This window comes from Grammomys surdaster, unplaced genomic scaffold, assembly GCF_004785775.1.
Source record: "Grammomys surdaster isolate TR1022 unplaced genomic scaffold, NIH_TR_1.0 213, whole genome shotgun sequence".
NCBI classification, from domain to species: domain Eukaryota; kingdom Metazoa; phylum Chordata; class Mammalia; order Rodentia; family Muridae; genus Grammomys; species Grammomys surdaster.
Window position 1 is genome coordinate 10,615,884 of NW_021604658.1, and position 19,058 is coordinate 10,634,941.

The 19,058-nt window shown below is 47.9% G+C and overlaps 1 pseudogene; it reads right to left on the bottom strand.

The window, feature by feature from the left end:
* Window positions 1-273: 273 nt before the first annotated feature.
* Window positions 274-1,163, bottom strand: LOC114625192 (annotated as a pseudogene).
* Between the last annotated feature and the right edge of the window lie 17,895 nt (window positions 1,164-19,058).

Genomic DNA, 19,058 nt, shown 5'->3' on the forward strand with positions numbered 1-19,058 from the left:
TCTCTCTCTCTCTCTCTCTCTCTCTCTCTCTCTCTCTCTCTCTCTCTCTCTCTCTCCTTTGGTTTTTGAGACAGGGTTTCTCTGTGTAGCCCTGGCTGTCCTGGAACTCACTCTGTAGACCAGGCTGGCCTTGAACTCAGAAATCCGCCTGCCTCTGCCTCCCAAGTGCTGGGATTAAAAGCATGCGCCACCACTGCCCGGTGGGTTTTTTTTTTTTCTTGATCAATATGTTTACTGTTTTTATGGAAAAAAAAATCTTCATAGAAAATTGCTTTAGCTTTCAGCAGCTCTTTCCTGAACTCTGGGGAAGCTTGCCTTCTTTTAAGCAACCCAGTCTTTCTTCTGGGCAAGAGACATTTTGGGACGATTCCACCTCTTCTTCACTTCTCTCTTGGGCTTCTTCTCATAGACTGGATTCTCTGTGACAGCAGCATGAGCTTTCTTATACATCTCCTCCATCATGTCTGGAGTTACGTTGTTCTTGATGTACTGTGAGAACTGTTTCATATACACATCTTCATCTTCCTCCATTAGGTAGCGCATCTAGTCTGCCACATTCTGACCCATGATGTGCTTCCGACGTACCTCTGCATGGAACTCCTTGCTTCAGAGTCATAACCAGGGAATCGTCTGGTACTATGAGGGATAGACAAGCCTCCATCCACAGCTCCCTTGAGGGCCCCAAAAATGTTATTGCCAGTTGTAGCTCGAACGAGTCCTGTATCCAAATAGCAAGTGAAGGCACCAGGCTGACCGTCAATGCTTTCCACATTGTATTCATTTCCATTCACCTCCACCTGGCCTTCATAGATCTTGTCCATGCCAAACCTATTCAGAAGCCTTCAAGCCAACAGCAGGCCAGTGCAATAGGCTGCAGCATAATTTGTCAGGCCAACTTTCACACCATATTTTGGAAGTTCATGTGCATATGCTGCGCAGACGATCATATCCCCTTCTATACGGGCATATACAATCTGGCAGATGATATCTCTGTTAGTCACACGAACTCTCATCCTATATTTGGGTGTGTTGTACTTATTCTTGTCCTGGATCACCAATCGTTTCCGTGCATAGTAGTTGGCTTTACCCTCTCGCTGCCTTCGAAATCTCACTTGGTATCTTTTAAAGTAGGTCTTATTCTTGACAACTTTCACCAACCCCATCCTTGTGGAACAGAGACCCGCAACCGTCTCCACACAGACCTGCAGAGTTGGCCATGCTAGGGGGAAAGAAAGCTTTATTTTTTTTTTTTTGAGACAGTATTTCTCTGTGTAACAGCCCTGGCTGTCCTGGACTCGATGTGTGGACCAGACTGGCCTCAAACTCACAGAGATCTACCTGCCTCTGCCTTCCCAGTGCCGGCATTAAAGAGATGCACCACCACATCCAGACTGCTCGTTTTATTTTTTAAATGTCTCTGGAATGCTGGACCACCTTGGCACTGGCTGTTTTCTCACTAAGTCTTCCTCACTCAAAATATATACCAGGCTGACTGAGGAAGGGAGCACTGCAGCAAGGTAACTCAGTAGAAGATGAAGCAGATTTGCCTAGGCACCTGCGGCTGGGTAGCAGGGAAGGTCTCTGACTACACAGACAGATGTGCTGTGGATGAAGATCCCAGGCTCCTCAGCTCTTCAGAGCCTCCCTTGCTGGATGAGGAATCCATTTTCCCCTGGGAGGTTTTAAAGAAGCCACTTGATTGGTACCAAGGTCCAGCTCCTGGATAATCTCACCCATAATGAGCAGCGGCTGCCAGCCCTGCCCCATGCCCTGCCCCGTGCCCTGCCAGTGTCTCACTTCTGGGGCAACTGGAAGCTTCACCATGGGTTTTGGAAAACACAAGGACATAACAGATGTTTCCAGATCTACAGCACCATCATTTGTATTAGATGTCCTAGCAGACATCCGCCTGCTGCAGAGGCTGGGGCTGCCTTCCAGCTTATTCATAAACAGACACGGTGTCTTCCTTAGGGTTTTATTGATGTAAAGGGACACCATGACCAAGGTAACTCTTATAAAGGACAACATTTAATTGGGGCTGGCTTACAGGTTCACAGGTTCAGTCCATTATCATCATGGCGGGGAGGATGGCAGCATCCAGGCAAACGGTGCTCTAGAAGGAGCTGAGTGTTGTACATCTTGATCCAAAGGCAGCCAGGAAAGTCTCTTCTGCAGTCAGCTAGGCGGAGGGTCTCTTCTGCACTGGGAGCCCTCAAAGCCCACTTACACAGTGACACACTTCCTCCAACAAGGCCACAACTATTCCAACAAGGCCACGTCTCCTAATAGTGCCACTTCGCATGGGCCAAGCATATTCAAACCACCGCACAAGGAAATGTGGAACAGCCACACAGACGAAAGGTTATTGAGCTATGAAAAGAATAAAAATCACAACCCAAAGTTGCAACATGAATAAGCTTTGAAAACATGCTGAGTGAAAAACAGCCATGTTCCATCTGCTTGCTTTTGGTTGAAATGCCTCGGAGAGGGTAAATCCACAGAGAACAGGAAGAGAGGGGTGGATATTAGGCCCTGTGAGGAGGAAGTTGGATGTCTGCTAACGGGGAGTAAGGGGGAGGCAGGTTTCCTTTTGAGGCTTTCTTATGGCCACCAGAAGTATAACCTTACCCAAGGGACCAACCACGGGACCTGCCCAACCCTTTATCTTTTTCATAGTGGGTTGCCGGGGGAGGATGGATGTGACCAGACAGCTGTGGGAAGTCACTCCCTCACCTGTGCATTGTCTCTCGATGCACTGAGCATCTCCAACTCCATCAGAGACCCCCACCCATGGAGAGGGGAGTCCAGGTTTGCCTCAGCAGCCCTTTCAGAAGAGAAGGAAGCCTTTCTCAAGGGCTCCCTCTATAGACTCCCACCAAGCCCTTTTCCTTCCTAGAAGGATGGCTTGCTAATACTCAGTTCTCTCTCCTGGAGGAGCCTCAAAGCTTGAGTCTGCTGGTCTCAAGTTTAATCAGCAAACAACAAACGTATTGGTTATTATGTGAATTCTGCATTCTACTTACAAATCCCCATTCCCTGTCCAGAACAATACTTGTGCTGGCTGCCTTGGTCACACGGATCCCAAGTGTGGACCACCTTACCCAGTACTGCTAGAGAAGGGTCTGGGCCTAGACAGACTCTGGGCAGCAAGTCTTGGCCCTTCGGGGACTACAGTACCTGTTCTGAATGCTACACGTTCCTCTCCAAGAAAGAGAGCCATTCCAGGTGCTCTCCCGCTTCTGCCCCTCAGTTTCCTCCTCCAAGTTTCCTTCTGCCCAGACAGGACCACGATGAGCTTCTTGGCTCCACTCTAATGACCAACCGCTGGGATTCAAGTGCCACTCAACAGTGTCGCACTTCATTGCCAGAAACTGCCTCTCCCCAAATCTAACTTGTACTGGAAGGGGGGGAGTGGTGTTTTCTTGTTTAATAAACAACTTTGGTGTTGGCAGAGAGAAGAACCTCAGGAGACCAGAATGATGTGCAGAGTGAGACTTGGGTCTGTCTTTCTGCCTCTGCTGTGGTATTTGTGTTTAACCATCGGGTCTTAACCATCTCATGCATGTCTTCTCATTCTGTCTTCACCTATGGTGGACTTTACCTTGGTAAAGATAATCTCAAATGCTCAAGACTCACGACTTCCTAATTATTTTCCCACACGCTGAGAATGAAAAATGAAAGTCAAGGATCTGTGGTTGGAAATAATGTCCCTGCTGGCAGATGTTAGCACAACCCTGAGGGCCTTTGAGGCTGTTCAGATACCTTCTGATGCCTCCCTCCCCACCCTCACCCCACTCTCCTGGAGCAGAGTTCTAAGCTATCTTGGAAGCTTTCAGTCCTTGGCAGGTGCTATACTGTAGGGAGAATTTTGGTTTCTTTAAAAAACCCAGTTCTGTTATGTGACTATGTTTACGTATCCCAGGTGTGGGATATGAGGCTGCTTCAGATTTTCCACAGCTGTTAACTACGGATTTGTCTCATGCTTTAGGTGGGGTGGGAGTTTTGCCAACTACAGATAGTTCCGGGACTCTGGAGAAGGTATAAACGGGGGAGTCCCAGGGCCTGTGGTGACTGCTACTTTCTCTGCTGCTGCTGCTTTTGCTATTGCTAAATTGCTATTTTTCCTGGACTGCTGGTAGAAGATATCTTGATGATGGAGATTGGATTTGCCCCTAGGAACCTCTAAGCAGCAGGAAGTAGTCTAAAGAGGTCTATATTCCCTTTCCCCCCTAACCTTTCTCTCTCACCTAGTGTCAGGGGGCTGGAAGGGTGGTAGATAATAGAACCCAATAAAGTAACCCAACATGTACGCCAGCAGTGTAACCCAAAGTGTACGCCAGCAGTGCACCACCCCCACGTCTGCCACCTGTCGCTCCTATGCTGTCACTAACTTGCTCTTTCTGGCTCCCTGCTGTGTCTTGACAGATACCCCTTGCAGGAAGCCTTTTCTGTCTCTCTGTGGGATTCTTAAAAATGACTTATTTGATTATTTTTATGCGTATATGTGTTTTGCACGCATGTATATATGTGACCCGAGTGCATGCGTGGTGCCTGAGGAGGCCAGAAGAAGGCATCCGATCCCATGGGGCTGGAACTGCAGATGATTATGAGCCATCACATGGGAGCTAGGAACCTAACTCAGGTCTCAGGTCTTCTGCTGCTCCATTGAACCGCCCCTCCAGGCCCTCTCTGGGGGTATTCTGCATACTGTTGCCAGGTATGCTGACTCTCACCTGTAACCCCAGCACTGGGAGAACTAGAGGGTCTCGTGTTGAAGGCTAGCTATCCTGGAAGATACAAGATAGAGACAGAGATAGAGATAGAGATAGAGATAGAGATAGAGATAGAGAGAGAGAGAGAGAGAGAGAGAGAGAGAGAGAGAGAGAGAGATGATATAGATATATCCATCCTTTGTCAAAAAAAAACTGTTTGAAACTTAGTGCTCTATGGCTGTGAAGAGACACCATGACCATCACAACACCATTAAAAACAATGTGTTTAACTGGGGCTGGCTCACAGTTTCAGAAGATTAGTCCGTTATCCTCATGGTGGGAAGCATGACAGACATGGTGTTGGAGAAGGAACAGAGCCTCACCAGGCTCCACAGGCAGCAGGACGAGAGAGACCCTGAGCTTAGCTTGTTTGAAAGCCCATCTCCAGTGACACACTTCCTCCAACAAGGCCACACTTCTCAGACCTTTCAAATGTGCCATTTCCCAGTGACTGAGCCCTTGGAGCCTATGGAAGCCATTCTTATTCAAACCACAACACCATTGTACAATTCTGGAGATTATCATCACCCTAGAAGGAAACTCACTCCCCATCTTTCTCTCGCTGGTCTCTAGCAATCTCTGACGGACTGTAAAGTTGTTTATTTATGTTTTTGAGTGTTTTGGTTTGGTTTTTGAAAGAGAGTCTCATTTAAACTCAGGCTGGTTGGACTCACTCTGTAGTCATGGATGCCTTTGAACTCCTGATCCTTCTGCCTTCACATCCTGTGTTCTGGATCTCATAATCCTCCTGTCTCAGCTTCCCTAGTGCTGAGATTATAAGCATGTGCTAGCTACCATACTCTGTCAGTTTTCTTGTTTATTTGTTTTGAAATAGGATTTCTCTGTATAGCCCTGGCTGTCCTAGAACTCGCTCTGTAGACCAGGCCTGCCTCTGCCTCTGGAGTGCTGGGATTAACGGCATGCACCATCACCAGGCTCAGTTACTTTTAAGCAAAAAATTGTAAACAAACGTAAGTAATCTGCTTGTGGGTCTGTAGCAAAGCAGGGACCTGACAAAAAGTGAGGGACAGAGGGTGTGGGCAGGATACCCCCACTGTCCATCCAGACCTCTGAAGACTCTGAGGAGCATTTATTCTCTTAAAGGTCTAGAGAATGGAATTCCAAAACAAGTCTCCCAGGGCCAAAGTCAAGAGTGGGCTGTGCCTTCCAGGGACTCTAAAGGAATTTAGTGAGATTGTATGGTGGCCAGCCTGGACTCCATGGGGCCTCGCCTCAAAACAAAGAAATGGAAGATTCGGTGCTCATGCCGAGTTATGCTCTTCCTTCCTAAAGTGTTGGTCTTCCCCTCCATCTCCTGCTCTGGGAAGGAGCCTAGAACATTCGATTAAAGTTGCAGCCCAGCAAAGGTGCCTCAGACTTCTCCGCCACTCTGCTCCTACCTTCACTGTTCTGACTCCCCAGACTACAGCGGTCTCCAAAGCCCTACAGATCTTGGACATTTTGAAGGCCATGGCCAAATTCAGAGCTCCCTCAGAACCACCAGGGCAGCAACAACAGACATGGCCCATATAATCTCAGGCCACAGTCGACTGGGGTGCAACAGAGCAAAGGAGATGTGCCTGTAGACCTTGCTCCTTCCTGCGGGCTGGAGCTCAGCTATCACGGATGATCTTGCCTCTGGCTAGATGACCTGTCGGCCATGAGCAGAGTTAGCAATTGCAGCCAATACATTCTGAGGGGAACAGGCAGCTTTGCTTTGAACAGAGACGAAGGTGAAGTCTTAATGCTGCCTTCGGTCTTCTTTCTGATACCTGGAACAGACAGGGCCTGTCACTGAGCCAGGGGGTCAGTCAAGGCAGAAGGGGACAGCACAGCATCCACGTCCTTGGAGACACCATAGAGCTGCCATCTTGCCTTCACCCTGCCTCCCTCTGGGCTTCTCTATTAGCATCTTCACCTGAGCAGTCTGTGCAGTCTGTCCAAAGCAAGCACCTCTGGGAGGCACACATTATACGACATGTGCTCGGGATTGCCATTTCACGCGGCTGCTTGAAGCACGCCCCGCCCCACCCTCACTGGTGTGGGTACTTCACTCCCACCCCATGTTGGTCAGCTCTGATAGGACAGAAGCCACCAGCAAGAGCCACAGAATAGAGCAGGGCCTGAACACCGGGTGAGAAGGTTGAACTTGGACAAGCCAGGGAGGAGAGTTAACTTGGATTGCTAGTTCCCAGTACAATGGGGAGTGTGCTTTAGCTGCAACTGGCCAGAAAAGTGGCTCCTTCCCTCCGTCCTTTCCTCCCTCCCTCCTTCCCTCCTTCATGTCAGAGTAGTTTTCATGGTCCCTCCTACGAACAAGAGCGGTTCAAGACTGAACTGAGACACAAGCAGGCATTTTCCTCAGTGTCAAAAGCATTTCCCCACACCTCGGGGTGGCTTAGGAAGAGCAAAGAGTATCCTGAAACAAAAACCCAGACTCATTAGTGTTTGTTCAGCAACCTCAAACCTGCTTTCTGTCTCTACGGATTTTTCTGTCCTGAGTGCCTCACATCAATGGAATGCATCAGTCTTGGCCTTCTAGGTAGGTCTGGCTTCTTTTATTCAGTGGGAAGTTTTCAGGGTTTGTCCACAGGAGAGTGTGAATGGGTCCTTTGTGCCTTTTTACGGATGAATGGTATTATACTTTGTATTATCCACTCATTAGCTGATGGAGTCTGGGTTGTCTCTTCCTTGGACTGTTTCTCATTGGAGCCCACACCTCCATCTCCAGACCTGACACTCACCGTATTACATCTTGCGCTGTACAACAGAGTATGTGGCACGGTAGCAGCCTGCCTTCTATCCAGAGGGAGAGTGCCCTGGAGCGAAGGCGATCTTAAATGTCCATCATTGTATCTGGCTCAGGATCAGTCTGCAAGACATATCCTGTCTCTGAATTTTTGGAGGTTTTGTGTGGTTTGATCTCTCCTTCCATCTTTCCCCCACCTCACTTTTGAGACAGGGTCTCACTTTGCAGTCCTGGGTGGACTGGAACTCACTATGTAGTCCAGGCTGGCCTGGAACTTTCTGAGATCTGCATGCCTTTGCCTCCTGAGTACTGGAATTTAAAGTGAATGCCACCCAGACCATGTCTGGGTCCACTACCCTGCAGCAGCAGGGGTCTGTTACCTACTACCAAAGGCCAGGCAGAGTCCCTGGCCTGGGCTGCCACCTAGGGACATATCAATGTCTGAGGGCTGTGCAGAACAGGTCCCACCCCTCACCTGGGCATTGTGGGATAGCTCTGGATGCATGACAGCAGAAGAGCTGATCCTATCTCCAGCTGAGAACACATAATTGTGGGTGTGAGCCAGCCTGAGGATCGGAGGGTGGGAGAGTTGGTCTTTGAAGAGATACTCTCCTACCCCCTCCAGCTCCTCACCAACTGCAGCAGTAGGGAGACCTGACCCTGGGGTTCATAAGACTGGGAGAACTGGCCCTGTCCTTCATTGATTGCAACACTCAGGAGGGCAAGCTCTGCACCTTGCCTGAGCAGCTGAGTAGAGCTGGCACTGGTGGCAAGGGTTTCGGGTATGCTGGCCCCAAGGGTGTGGAAGCTGGAGAGGCACCTAGCTGACCAGCTCAGATACCTCTCAGGTCTGAATCCAGGGCTTTGAATTGGACTACCCAACATCTACCCCATTGACTAAATTCTGGAGTGCTGCTCCTACAGATTCAAAATTACAGGATCTCTGTGACATAGGGTAATAACAGGATATTTGAGAGGAAATCCCCAGTGAGGTTCCAGTATTGACCGCAGAAACCAGAGGCCTTGAACCAGACCAATGAGTTACTGCAGTGAACATTTGCAAGCAAAGTGTGGACAAAAGGGAATTCTGTGGGACACACTGGGACACACTGGGACAAACTGGGATACACTGGGACACACTATAGCTTCAACAATATTTTTTTTTCTCTGTTAAGGGGAGGTTGCAAGGGTGGAGAGTGGACGGGAGGGGAGGGGCAGATGAGTGGGATTGAGGTGCATGATGTGAAACTCACAAAGAACCAATAAAATATTAGAGAGAGAGAGAAAGAGAAAAAGAGAGAGAAACAGAGAGAAATAGAGAGAGGTAGAGAGAGAGAGAGAGAGAGAGAGAGAAAGAATGAATGAATGAATGAATGAATGAATGAATGAATGAATGAATATCACCACCCATGACTTGGTCTGTTTTTTTAAAACAAATACTCTTTGTTGTCTCAAACCCAGGATCTTCCTGCCTCAGTTTCCCAAGTAGCTGAGATTATAGTTTTGCACAGCCACGTCCATCTGCAGACTAGACTGTTTTTATGGCTAGTTTGCATTTTTTAAAATGTATGTGTACGGGGGATACTCCAGTGCCATGGTAGCATGTGGAGGTTAGAGGACAGCTTGCATGAGACGGTTCTCTCCTTCTACCACGTGGGTGTCATGTCTCGAACTTGGGTCCTTCGAGTCTGTAGCCAGTGCTGTTACGTGAACCAGCTTGTCATCTCACAAAATAGGTTCGTCAGAGTGTTCTTACTATTTGCCCTTCGTCCACTTGCAAAATGTCCTCACGGCTCCCTGCAGCCAAGATTTCAACAGACTCCACCTAGTGGAACACACTATGCAAACCACGATGTTTACATTTCAGAGGTCTGCTGGGGAAAAAAGACCACTTAAGGTAGGAGGGTCTGAGAGTGTTCCTGGGAAAGGACCTCCCAGGATTTTCAGAAAATCAAAACAGATTCTCTGGTTAGGAACAAAATAAGGGAGGAGCTGGAGCAGTGCCACGGTGGGAGAGTGGGCATCGGGAGCTGCTCTGCTAATCACGCAGGAAGCCACAGGGAGGGGAGGAAGCAGGGAGAACTGGCCGATCTCATTCCCCATTGATAAGAGCTCGCCTGCAGATCTGCCCAGTGCTTCCCGGTAGAAGAATGTCAAGGGCCCTTAGAAAATGCGCAAATAAAATCCAAGGCAGAGAAAAGAAAGTTAATTAAATTAATTAAGCTTTTTGTTTTTAAATTGCTTACATTCTCATTCCCTCAATAAGCAGTTGTTTTGATGTTTCCTTTGACTAACAGTAGACAGATAGTAGATATTAGTTTTCTCTCTAACTGCCAAATACCTCTTCTTCCTGAATCCCATTCTTTGTTATCTATCTATCTATCTATCTATCTACCTATCTATCTATCTATCAAAGATAAGGTATGATAGTTTTATCAACTTGACACAACCTACAATAACTTGGGAAGAGTTTCAGTAAGAGGTTGTATACACTGGATTGGCCTGTGGAAGGTTGCTTTAATTAAGTTAACTGATATTAGAAGAGTCAGCCTACTGTGGGTGGCATCATTCCTTAGGTACAGGGTCCTGAACAGTTTAAGAGTGGAGACATCAAGCTGACCACAAGCAAGCAAGCACACAAGCAAGCTGAACTCACATGCCCTTGTTTCTCTCTGACCCTGACCTTGGATATGATTTAACTAGCTATTTTAACTTCCTGCCACCTGTACTTCCCTACTATGATGGACTAAAACTTAGAGTTGTGGACTAAAATAAACGTTTTCTCCCCTAAAGTTTTTTTTTTTTTTTTAATCAAGGTATTTTATCGGTGGAACAGAAATTAATCTAGGACTCAAGGTCTTGAATGGCACTCCCCAGATAGCTGAGGATGGCCTTGAACTAACTCCAGATGCCCCTACCTCCACATCAAAGCAATAGAATCTCAGGCTTGGACCAACACACCCAGTTTTATACAGTGCTCAGGCTTAAACCCTGAGTTCCGAGCATCGTAAGCAAGCACTCTACCAACCAAGCCACGCCCTCACCCCTGCATCCTACCTCCTATCTCCTCTTCTCACCCTCCTTTGCTGCAACACCACCCCTGCGGCCGACTGACACATCCCTGTCAGAGCCTGTGCTCCCAGCATCTGTTCTCTCCCTCTTACAACACACTCTGTTCTTGTAGCTTTCTCTGTATAGCTCTGGCTGTCCTGGAACTCATTCTGTAGTCCAGGCTAGCCTCTAACTCAAGAGATCTGCCTGTGACTTCCTTCCAAGTGCTTGGATTAAAGGTGTGTGCCACCTCTGTCCAGATAAAATCTATTCAACTGGTCTGTGTTCCACAATCAGGACAGGACATCTTTGACATGGCTTCCACAAAAGCCTTGGGCAGCTATGTCACCCAGCCGCCTGGAATGGACACGGTGAAAACTATGTACAGTGGGTTCTAGAAAAGACACGGCTTTATTTCCACGTTGCTCCCCTGGTGGGACACTGGTTATCTTTGGTGAGCAACTTGACAACTTCTGGCACAGGCTGTCCGAGGTCACCAGAGAGCCTCTCACACACGGAGCATGCTCACCATCCCACAGATAAGTCCCTCTCTACCCTGTCTTCTGGCACTTCCATTACAGACTGGGCCCTCCAGCAGATAGGTGATTCTCCTCTGGGCCTCCTATGGAACCTTGAAATCTGTAGTAGCTGAGTCCCTACACACACACACACACACACACACACACACACACACACACACACACACATGCACGCTTCAGAAAGGTAAAAGCTCCTATCATCTTCAGAAGAGAGAAAAGGGCTGGGCTCTGGGGCTATTTTCCTCTGCTGGGAATCTCACCATTCCATTCTCTGTGGCTCCTAGCCCCACCCTCCAGGTCTCCATCCCTTCAACTCCTTTCAAGGCTCCTCATGAGATGAGTGCCCTTCCCGACTACTGTTCAGCTCATCCTTTACAGACCAACAGAAGTTTCAAGGCCTGAAGGTGATCTGAAGGCCCAGTGGGTCAAATAGATTTTTCTGTTTTTAGTTCTGGCTTATTTGATGGCACGGCTCCCTTGAAACCTGAAAAGGCGCCTTATCTATTTGTTTCCAGTCCATTCCAGATGCCAGCAACCACACACAAATGCATTTTTAGAAATAATTTTCCAGCCTGTCTCTTTCTTCCTTTTCCATGGGAGAACACTAAGAGGGCAGCACTAAGCTTCTGGGCCCGGGGAAGAAAGCTAGCTATTCTGACCTTGGGCAACGCTCAGGCTCAATGGCCCTTTGCTGCTTAAGAGCTTTTTTTTTTTTTTAATATTTATTTATTTATTTTATTGATGAGTACACTGTAGCTGTCTTCAGACACACCAGAAGAGGGCATCCAATCTCATTACGGATGGTTGTGAGCCACCATGTGGTTGCTGGGATTTGAACTCGGGACCTCTGGAAGAGCACTGCTCTTAACCGCTGAGCCATCTCTCCAGCCCTGCTTAAGAGCTTTTAAAATTCTTTTAAAAATATTTTATCTGTGCACACGCAGGCGTGTGCAAGTGTGTGTGTGTGTGACACGTGTGCTGATGCCTGAGAAGACTAGAGAGGGAATCAGAGCCTCAAGAGCTAAAGTTACAGTTCTGAGTTACTTGACCTGAGTACTGTGTGTTGGAGTCAGAACTCCAGTCCTCTGGAAGAATAGCAGGTGCTTTTAATCACTAAGCCATTTCTTCAGCCCCCTGTTTATTCTTATTTCCATTCTTCTTTCTGTGCAAGGGATTGAACTCAAAATCCCGAATATTCTAAGCGTGGGGTCCATCACTGAGCCACACCTCACCTCCGGGTTCTAAAACTGACTTAACATAGATTCCTCATGGTTAGCAGCTAGAAAGAGCGGCTCTTCCCAACCAGGACCCCTGGTTTTGTGTGAAGTCCTTCTGTCATTTCTGTTCTCCTTGCAAGTCAGTAAGTTCTTGCCCAAGCCAGTCTGATCCTTGTAAGGTCTTGTCAAACACTGTCAGTAACCACTACCTTGGGTAGATGAGTAATTCTCCAGTTGGACCCAGGGAGCAGGTCTAAAGCATGTGGACACCTTACTGGCTCAGCCTTTGGTGTGCAAAAAACTAAACAAGCCCAGTAAAGATGATTTCAGTCTCCATCCAGTTCCCAATGTTAGTGCTTTAAAAGGCCACTGGGCAAGGTGACACAGAAGGGTTTCTCCCCTGAAGCCCTTCCCACTCTGGGAAGTTCTTTCTCATTGCCCTTCAATAGATGTGCATTTGATCTAGGCACTTCTTATTGGTATTTCCTTTTCCTTCTCAGGCATGAGACAACAAGCTCAGTGGCCTTGGTGGCCATTGAGTGTCTGTCTTAGTCAGTGTTCTAACTATGGCAACTCTTATAAAGGAATGGTTTTTGTGGTTTGTATTGGTTTTTTTCCAGACAGGGTTTCTTTGCTTAGCAATGGCTGTCCTGGAACTCGATCTGTAGACCAAGCTGGTCTTGAACTCACAGAGATTCACCTGTCTCTGCCTCCCAAGTGCTGGGATTAAATGCATGTGTGCCACCACCAACCAGCTGGGATACACTTCATTGGAGCTAGCTGTAGGGGTGGGTCTGATGCTAAGGTCCTGTTCCCCGATTGGTTCTTGATCTGTCAATAAAGAAGCCATGGGCTAATTGCTGGGTGGAAGTAATAGGCATGACTTCTGGTCCCCATGGGCAAGAGACAGCCACAGGAGAAAGAGAAAAAGAGAGTTTACCATATTTCTGATGGAGAAAAGGTGACTAGCCATGTGAGATCTTGGGTGGAGGGGTGACCTGTGACTGCTTCTACAGGCTACAGGCGGGAGGTTGGAAGTGTTTAGCAGGGACTAGGTGTAACTGAGCAACTAAACTTTAGGGCAGGTGAAGTGGTATGGAGCTAAGAATATTGATAAGGGCATACTTCTCCAGGCAGGAGATAAGTAGTGCCTAACAACTGTGCCAAAAGGCAAGTTGAAATTGAGCAATATGTGTTTCTGTGTTTTTTAATCTGTGGATTCAAGGGAATCTGGGTGAGGGCTGGTAGCATGGCCAATTCCCGGAGTTTAGCCAGGGTAGCAAAAGCTACACACAACAGCTGGTTTACAGTTCAGAGGTTTAGTTCATTATCATCACAGTGGGAAGCATGGCAGCAGGCGGGCAGGCAGGCAGCAGGCAGGCAGGCATGGCACTGGAGAAGTAGCTGAGAGTTCTATGGGCGATCTGCAGGAAGAGAGAGACAAAGAACCAGGCTTGAGCATTTGAAACCCCAAATCCATCTCCAATGACACACTTCCTCCATCGATGCCACACCCACTCTGACAAGGCCACACCTCCTAATCTCTCTCAAAGTAGTGTCATGCCCTAATGACCATGCATTTAAATATTTGAGCCTATGAAGGCCGTTACTATATGAACGACCACAAAGTCTGATCAAAGCGCTCCTGGCTAAGGTTATCAAGATCCAAGAAAGAATCCACTGGTTTCAAAGAACCCAAGTAATTAATGCTAACTTTTGTTCTGAGTTAAAGTGATATGAACTTGTGTAAAAGAGAAGTTCCCAAATTGCCGTTGCCAGAAACAATGTGAGTTTATTTCTACTTTGAAAAGGGGGACCCAGCCAGACAGTTCATCAGTTAAAGGGACACACTGCCAAATCTGAAGCCTAAGTTGCACCCCCCCAAGACCCACGTGGTGAACAGAGAGCACCCCCACAGGCGCTCCTCCCCATCCCTCATCACGAAATCAAAATAAGTCAACTGTCATTTTCTAAAATTGTGGATAAGAAAAGCTGAGAAGTTTTATTACTTCAACCATGGGGGCGGTCCAGGTCTGCCGAGGCTTTGCCGTTGTCAATACCTAGCCTGTGCATGAGATCCGGACACAAAAATCCAGAAGACTGAAAGAAACATGCAAAGCTGGGCGTGGTGGCCAAACACAGTGATGTTCGCCTCAGCTTCATGGTGAATTCAAGCCAGCATGGGCATGTTAGATGCTGTTGTAAGAAAAGAAGAAGGGCTGGAGAGATGGCTCAGTGGTTAAGACTGCTTGCTCTTCCAGAGGACCCAGGTTCAATTCCCAGCACCCACATAGCAGTTCACAACTGTCTTGTCTGTAATGCCAAGATCTGACACCCTCAGCCAGGCAGTAGTATCGAACGCCTTTAATCCCAGCACTTGAGAGACAGAGGCAGGCAGATTTCTGAGTTCAAGGCCAGCCTGGTCTACAGAGTGAGTTCCAGGACAGCCAGGGCTACACAGAGAAACCCTGTCTTGAAAACAAAACAAACAAAGAAACAAAAACAAAAAACAACAACAAAAAAACAAATCTCACTTAGAGACATACAAACAGGCTAAACACCAATGTACATTTTAAAAGAAGAAAGAAGGAAAGAAAAAAAGAAAGAAAGAAAGAAAGAAAGAAAGAGAGAGAAAGAGAGAAAGGAAGGAAGAAAGGAAGAAAGAAAGAGAAGGAAGAAAGGAAGGCAGAAAGGCAGGCATGATGTTCATGGCTCCCATCTCTCAGGAGGGTAAAATAGGAGGATAGTTACAAGTTCAAGGCCACCTTGGGCTATAGAGAGAATACTACTAGCCCAGCATGACCTATAGAGTAAGACTGTACAGACTGGAGAGAGCAGCCAAGCATGTCCTTAAACTTCTAATCCTTCCTCCATCTCTTTTGTCTTTGTTCTTATTTTGTGTGTTTGGTTGAGGTGGGGTTTTTGTTGTTGTTGTTGTTGTTGTTGTTGTTTTGTTTTTTTGAGACAGGGTTCCTCTGTGTAGCCCTGGCTGTCCTGGAACTTGCTCTGTAGACCAGGCTGACTTCGAATTCAGAAATCCACCTAAAGGCCTGAGCTACCAAGCCTGGCAGGCAGCTTCCATCTCTTGAGTGCCACCATTATTATAGGCATTTTCCTGTAGAGGGTTGAGCTTATCGCTGGCCTTGGATTGCATTTGCATTGTGACAGTTGCCTGGCTCACAAAGTTTCAGGACATGACTTCCTGGTCCATTACAGAAGAAGTCTGCCGAGCCCTGGAGAGGAGGATTGGTGGGCTGGGGGTAGAGTTAGGTGAGCCAGACCTAAAAGGAACATTATCCTGCTCCTTCCATTCCATTGGCTGGAACTCAGCCATCTGTCTCTGTCCTCTTCGTGTTCCCAGGACACTTGCTGCCACTTCTTATTCTTCCTCATAGCAGGGCTTCCATCCCGTATGCTCTGCTGCAAACCCCACCCAGGCTCCAGTGACCTATGGTTCAGCATATTTAGATCCGATGTGTTGTTCCCCAAACCTTACATCTATATTTCTAGCAGTGGGTGGGGCCTCTCACACTGCAGGATGAAGTATAACTTGATCTCACCCACCAAACCTGATTTTCCTTCTCTGGCTGGTGATTTACGGAATAGTTCGTTCTGACAAGCGCCCAATCTATAAAGCCCAGAAATGGCCCTGGCTGTCACCAGTTCCTCCACACATGCTCCCTGAATCACTTCCATTTCACAAATCATTCTCCCTCCACTCTGTACCGGCTCAGTCCAGCTCAGATTCTTGTGTTAACCTCCTCCCTAGTACCAATGACCCGCGTCTCTCCTGGAGCCGACCCACAATCGCTTGAAGCTGCTGTGTCTTCCAAATTTGGTCCTAATGAAATCACTGTGCTGTGTGTGTGCTGCTGTCTGTCCTGAAGGGACATAAACACATTGCTTGAGGTTACTCATCTGTGCTGTGGCAGGACCGAGGTGGGGACTTTGGTTTACTAGCCTTTGGAGACCGGTGATTCTTCTCCTCATTCCTTGCAGGATAAAGAACCAGAAAGCACAAAGAAAATTCTTCGCATAGCAGAAACCCTCAAACGGAGCAGAGCCAGCCACCCGCTTTGCACACACTCAGAATCCTGCAGTGAGTCGAGCAGCTTTACTCTGAGGGGCCTACTGTCCCCCTTTTGCCCCCTACACCTGTTCTGTTCCACTGAGATTCCTAATCCCCAGAGCTTGGTAACCAGGCTGTTTTCACAAGGGCAGCCTTGTCTCAGGAGATTGTTCTTGCAAGACAAAAACCTTTCCAAAAGGCCCCTAAGGGTCACTATGGTCCACTCTGCCTTTCTTACCTTCCTAAGGATGAGAGAGCCACTTTGTGGAGAACACACAGGTTCAGAGGGGTCTGGACTTTGGTCTTTGAGTCTCTTTGTTTCTGCCCAACCTTGTCTCCCCATGGGCTCTCACCCACCTTCATATAAGATGTATTTCTTTCTATGTTCGTTTTAAGACAAAGTATTGTCTTACTACACAGTCCAGGCTGGTCTTGAACTCTTGATCTCTCTGCTTCTATTTCCTGTAGTGGGTTGATATAGCACCACGCTGGCCTTAAAGTAGTTTCTTTTACCTGTCTTAACTTCCTGGTTACCTGTCTTCTGACCAAAAAGTCAAAAAACAACTTAGAAAGTAGAAAAGTGTGGCTACTGTGTTTGCAGGCACTGTCCCTGGCCTGCAAGGCAACACTGTCTCCAGCCTGCAACACAGTCTCTTTGGGGTTCTCTTCTTTCCACGGAATCCAGGCATGTGTCTGGCTTATTACCTCTGGGGCTCACATCAAGTCTTAATGAATGAATGAATGAATGAATGAATGAGCACAGTGATGTAGATGACCTAGTGGAGCAGATGGTGGTCCTCTGCTTCCTCTTCTTCCCCAAACACTACAGCAGGCAGGGCTCCCCAAAGCCTTGTGGTCACTTGCTCACAAACCAGCCTCTGTGTCTAGGGCCTAGAAGTCTTTTCCTCTCAGCAGAACTAGTAGATCTAAAACAATGCCTTCCCGGCCTACAGGTGGCAATTCCGTTTGCCCACGTGTTCAGGTTCAAACTGTCAGTCACGTCCCATTCCTGTCTCCTGTCCTCCACAGCATGGGCAAACACCAGGGTCACAGGGTCAAAGTGTTTCTGGAGCTTGACCACCTCCCATGTCATCACTAGTACCAGCTTTCAGCTTTACCTTGATGATGGCAACATTTCCTAACTGGGCCCCTGCTTTCTTTCTCCCCTCCCTGATCCACTCTTCCTTTGCAAATGGAAACCTTCTGACAAACTCAGGCTGCTTCTCCATGCCCTACTGACTGCTTCTGACAGCTATTCTTACATTTGGAATAGAGTCCAGAGTCCTCATCAGATACGACAGAACGCATGCGCACAGGCACGCACACGTGCACACGCACGTGCAGGTGCACATGCACACGGCTGTTGATCATTCATTCACTCTGGTCTAGCCATCTGTTTCTCAAACACAGGTTACAGTTCCAGGACTTTGGCTCTTGGCACTGCCCTGATCTGGAACTTTCTTTCCCACCTGTGTGCTTGGCTCCCTCACCTTCATGAGATCTCAGTTCTAACATGCCAGCAAGCCCTTTCCTGTCTTCCTCACCGAAGAAGGAACAGTACCTTCTTCAGAACATTTTTTTTGTAGCCCTTCCCAGTGTTGGTTCCTGTTTATGAGTTATCATTATCTCTAAAATGTAAGCTTGGCAAGCACAAATCTGATTGGATGCTGGCATATTCCAGAGACTAGAACTGGGCCTGGCACATGGCAAGCATGGCATACATGCTATCAGGGCAAAAATGAGAGGGCATCCTACAGAAACACTTGCTGAGGTAAATCTACTAGGCAAGAGGGAAGAACTCAGAGCACAGGCCCATAGATCTTCATGGTAAGCCTCAAGATCTCTAAGATCCCCTTGTCTCAGAGTATACCACCAATTTCTGCTGTCTCCCAATACGGACTCTGGCCTCAGCCATGGGTTTCCTTTGACCAGGAAAATGTTCACAGAGTTCAGGGAGATAAGCTGAGACCTTATCAGCTCTGGCCCTCTGCCTCACTGAGAACATGCCTGGGCAGGCCTGCAGCTGTGATGTAGAAGACTGTTCACAGGACGGAACAGCCAGGGCAAAGGTCTTACCAGCAGGTGGAAGGGTCGAGAACCAGCATGACTGTAGCCCAGGGACAGGTAGCCAAGCTGTATCTGCAGAAGCCCAGATCTAGAAGGCCTGGGAGGCAGGCTGTGAGGCAAGACTGGGCAGTGTATTGTGAGACTCATATTGTCTTCATTCCCAAGGAGACACTAACACAGGGCCCGAGGAAATGGGAAGGCCAGTGAAGGGGGACAGGAAGAAGACAGCGGCTAGCTGGGCGGTGGTGGCGCACGCCTTTAATCCCAGCACTTGGGAGACAGAGGCAGGCGGATTTCTGAGTTCGAGGCCAGCCTGGTCTACAGAGTGAGTTCCAGGACAGCCAGGGCTACACAGAGAAACCCTGTCTCAAAAAAACAAAAAAACAAAACAAACAAACAAACAAACAAAGACAGCGACTGCAGTGTGAGGTCGTAGCTCCTAAGGTGGGCTGAGTCAGTGACAGTAGCCCAGGCCTTCTGAGTCATTGAGATCCTACCTCCCCTGCAACCCTCACTCCCCATTTGGATCCATCTCTCACACACCCCTTTTCTCTCCTCAGACATTCAGTGCCTCTTACTTCCTGCTACAATTTA